The sequence below is a fragment of the Hevea brasiliensis genome, chromosome 14 (assembly GCF_030052815.1).
Source record: "Hevea brasiliensis isolate MT/VB/25A 57/8 chromosome 14, ASM3005281v1, whole genome shotgun sequence".
In the NCBI taxonomy this organism is placed as follows: domain Eukaryota; kingdom Viridiplantae; phylum Streptophyta; class Magnoliopsida; order Malpighiales; family Euphorbiaceae; genus Hevea; species Hevea brasiliensis.
Window position 1 is genome coordinate 1514229 of NC_079506.1, and position 4512 is coordinate 1518740.

Genomic DNA, 4512 nt, shown 5'->3' on the forward strand with positions numbered 1-4512 from the left:
AAAGGAGAAGAGAGGCAGAATTTGAGGAGTCACTTTCACCTTCCACACCATTTTCAACCAAGATTTGCAGATTTCTTTCTTTCCTTACATTTTTCTATATTTCTAGTGTTTAATTTCTTATTCCTTAGCTTAGATTAAAGCTTTATTTCCATTTAAACTCAATATATCTTGTAAGCATTATGGATAGTGAGTAGTTTTACTTTTGATTCTGGAGTAAGGGTTGTAATATTTGAGATATTTTGTGGATTTTGATTGGGTAATCCATATTTTGTGGTCTTAATGAGTTTTATTCATTTCTTGTGTGCTTAATGACATGCTTAGTGTAGGATCCCATTAAGTGATGTTCTTAATCCATGGTTGAAGCACCGAAAGGAGAAGGCCCTGTGATAGATAATTAAGAAATTGGACTTAATTAACTTAGACCTAGAAATAGGCTAAGGATTAAGAGGATTCATAGATTAATTAAAGAACTTAATGGGTCTTAATTAATTCTAACTCCACGAAAGTAGGATTAGTTTGATTAAGGCACTCTTTGTCTCACTCGAAAGGGAATTCAAAGGATTTAAGAATTAATCTCCTTAAAACCCATAAGTTTCATAAGATTGGATAACCAAATTAAAATCCCAAAATAGCTCGAATATGAAATCCCGAACTCCGGAATCGCCTTTTTACCATTGTTAATTTCTAATCGAATTTAATTACTTGCCATTTTGAATATTGCCATATTTGAACTTGCTTATTTCAATTTGATGCAATTTTAGTTTAATTAATACATTGTTGAATAGATTATTAATTTTGCATACATAGATTTCACATTCTCAATACCCATTAATTCATTACTTTAATTTCAAAAATAGCTCAATTTAGTCAACTTTTTATATCAAAAATTCAATCATTAACACAACTCCTCGTGGGAACGATATTTTTTCTATACTACTTGAACGACCCGTGCACTTGCGGTTGGGCCACATCAAGTTTTTGGCGCCGTTGCCGAGGAGTTGTTTGTTTAAGATTGAATTCTTGATTATTTTAGTTGTTTTTAGTTTTATTTTTGTTATCTTTTCATTTTGTGTTTGTTTGTTCTTTTTCAGGTACTTTTAATCTTTTATGAGAAGAGCTAGAAGCACAAGTGACACATCCTTATTGTTTGATCCTGAAATTGAGAAATTTTATAAGGCCAACAAGAAAGAAACCAGAAAAAGAAAAGAAGCCTTGAGAGAAACTGAATTAGAAGAAGTCATGGCTGATGAAAGAATTAGAATTGGTGTTAATGCTGGAAATGATCAAAACAATGAAAATGCAGCCCAAGGTGAAGAAGTTGTTAATGCTAATGTGCCTAGGGAAAGTATGATGGATCATGCTTTTCCTCGTTTTGATGACTTGAGAGAGAGCATAGCAAGACTAAGAATTGATGCAAATAGTTACAAGATGGATTTTGGAGTTCTTCAAATGATTCAGAATTCTCAATTTGGAGGACATCCTTCTGAAAATCCACACACACATCTAAAGAAGTTTGCTATGATTTGTGACATGCAAAAACAACCTGGAGTGTCTGATGATGCAGCAAGATTGAAGCTATACCCATTCTCTTTGAAAGATAGAGCATTGGATTGGCTTGATTCTTTACCTCACGACTCCATTACAAATTGGGAGCAACTCACTGATGCATTTCTTGCACAATATTTTCCACTTGGAAAAACTCAAGAACTGAGGAATCAAATGACAGCTTTCAGACCAAGAGATGATGAAACTCTTTATGAATCATGGATGAGATGGAAAGAGTTAGAGAGACAATGCCCACATCATGCCATTCCGAAATGGATGATAAACCAGAATTTTTACACAAATGTCACTCCTACAATCAGAGGAATTATTGATGCTCAAACAGGAGGAGAATTTATTATGAAGCATGAAGATGAAGCTTATGAGCTATTTGGAGAAAATTGCAAAGAATACTCATCTTTGGAGTAGTCCAAGAGGACCAGCTCCAACTCAAAAAAGGCAAGCTGCTGGGATGTATGATCTTGATCCATTCAATATGATTAATGCAAAGTTTGATGCACTTACTAATGTTTTGGCTAAGAAGATGGAAGACTTGAGTATGTTGGTTAGTTCAACATCATCAGCTGGAAGTTCACAACAAGTGGCTTATGCAGAAGGAACTACCAGCTGTAGAGTAGATTATGGAGAACAAGCTGCATATGTTAGTAATTATGGAAACAAGCAAATGGGGAATTCTTATTCTCAAACTTATAATCCAAATTGGAGGAATCATCCCAACTTTTCATGGGGAAATCAGTAAAGTCAAGTTCAAAATCAGAATTTTCAACCACAACAGCAGCAAGGAGCTCCATATCAGCAAAATAGGCAACCATTGCCTAATTTTTAGCAAAAAAATATGAATCCTCCACCAAAACAGCAAGAACAAAATTCCACCATCAAGCTTTATTGCAACAGATTCTTGCTAACCAAAATAAGCATGATGAGGAGATGAGAGAGATGAAAGCAAGGCTAGAACAGATGCAAACACATAATGCAGAATCTTTGGAAAATCAGTTGCACAACAAGCATCTTCCTCAAGTGCCAAGTCTTTTGGAAAGCTTCCAAGTCAACGAGAAAACCCAAGAGAGCGAGTGTCAAGCTATTACTTTAAGAAGTGGGAAAGTTATAAATGATGAGAAGAGTGAAACAGTGAGAATGCGAAAATGAGAAAGAAAGCGGAGAGTGAAAAACAAGAGAATGCAGAAAAATGTAAAGAGGAACTTGAAGAGAGGGAAGAGAAGTATATACCTCCTGAGCCCTACAAGCCACAACTTCCCTTTCCACAAAGATTTCAAAAAGCCAAGCTTGATAAGCAATTTGGGAAGTTCTTAGAGGTTTTGAAGAAGCTTTACATAAATGTGCCGTTTGTTGATGCTCTTTCACAAATGCCCTCTTATGAAAAATTCTTGAAAGAAATTCTCTCAAACAAGAGGAAGCTTGAAGACCATGAGATCAGAGCCTTAAGCGAGAATGCAGTGCTATCCTCCAAAGAAAACTTCCTCCAAAGCTCAAGGATCCAGGGAGTTTTTCAATTCCATGCCACATTGGGGAATCATGTTCTACAAAAGCCTTATGTGATTTAGGGGCTAGTGTTAGCCTCATGCCCCTCTCAATTTATGAGAAGCTCAATATGGGAGATCTAAAGCCAACCCATATTTCTCTTCAGTTAGCTGACAGATCAATCAAGTATCCTGAAGGGATTTTGGAGAATGTGCCTCTGAAGGTTGGAAAGTTCTATATACCTGTTGACTTTGTCATCTTGGACATGGAGGAAGATTTTAATATTCCAATTATCTTGGGAAGGCCTTTCCTGGCTACAGCTGGTGCTTTGATTGACGTGAAAGGAGAAAAATTGACTCTTAGGGTTGGTGAAGAGCAATTGGTTTTCAATATTAATAACACTATGAAGAAGCATCATTCTGAAGCTGAAACTTGCTTAAGAGTTGATATTATTGATGAGCTGGTTGAAGAACACTTCAGAAAGAAATATCCAGAAGATCCACTTGAAAATTGCTTGGTTCATGGAGGAGGCATAGACTATGACAACCCTCATGTGGCTGCATATGCTCAACACTTAGAGGGAAGTCCACCATTCATTTCTGCTCCAGTTTTTCAACTCACACAAAAGGAAAAAGTAGAATCTAAGCAACCATCATTCAAGGAAGAAGATGCACCTAAGGTAGAACTTAAGCAACTTCCTTCTCAGCTCAGGTATGAATTTCTTGGCACTAATAACACTTATCCAGTAATTGTAAATGCAAACTTGAGTACCTTAGAGGCTGATAAGTTGTTAAGAGTGTTGAGACAATTTAGGAAAGTCTTAGGATACACCATAGATGACATTAAGGGAATAAGCCCACACTTTTGCATGCATAGAATCATTTTGGAAGAAAATTGTAAACCATCTATTGAACATCAGAGGAGGTTGAACCCAAATATGAAAGAAGTTGTTAAAAAGGAAATTTTGAAGTTGCTTGATGCAGGGATCATATACCCTATCTCAGACAGTACTTGGGTGAGCCCAGTACATGTTGTCCCAAAAAAGGGTGGAATGACAGTTGTCAAAAATGAAAATAATGAATTAATTCCCACCAGAACAGTAACTAGTTGGCGAATGTGCATAGATTACAGAAAATTAAATGTTGCCACTAGAAAAGATCATTTTCCACTTCCCTTCATTGATCAGATGTTAGAAAGACTGGCTAGGCATTCTTACTTTTGCTATTTAGATGGATACTCAGGTTTTTTTCAAATCCCTATCCATCCAAATGATCAAGAGAAAACCACTTTTACTTGTCCATATGGAACCTTTGCTTATAGGAGGATGCCATTTGAGTTGTGTAATGCACCAGCCACTTTTCAAAGGTGCATGATGGCAATCTTCTCAGATTTCATTGAAGACATAATGGAGGTTTTATGGGACGATTTTTCATTTATGGATCTTCATTTGACATATGCTTGGCTAACCTT

General features: G+C 36.2%; 1 non-coding gene across 1 annotated transcript; it reads right to left on the reverse strand.

The window, feature by feature from the left end:
* Nucleotides 1-1704: 1704 nt before the first annotated feature.
* Nucleotides 1705-1811, reverse strand: LOC131173525 (small nucleolar RNA R71). The gene has a single exon (XR_009143841.1). It is a non-coding gene; the product is annotated as a small nucleolar RNA R71 (small nucleolar RNA).
* Nucleotides 1812-4512: the final 2701 nt, after the last annotated feature.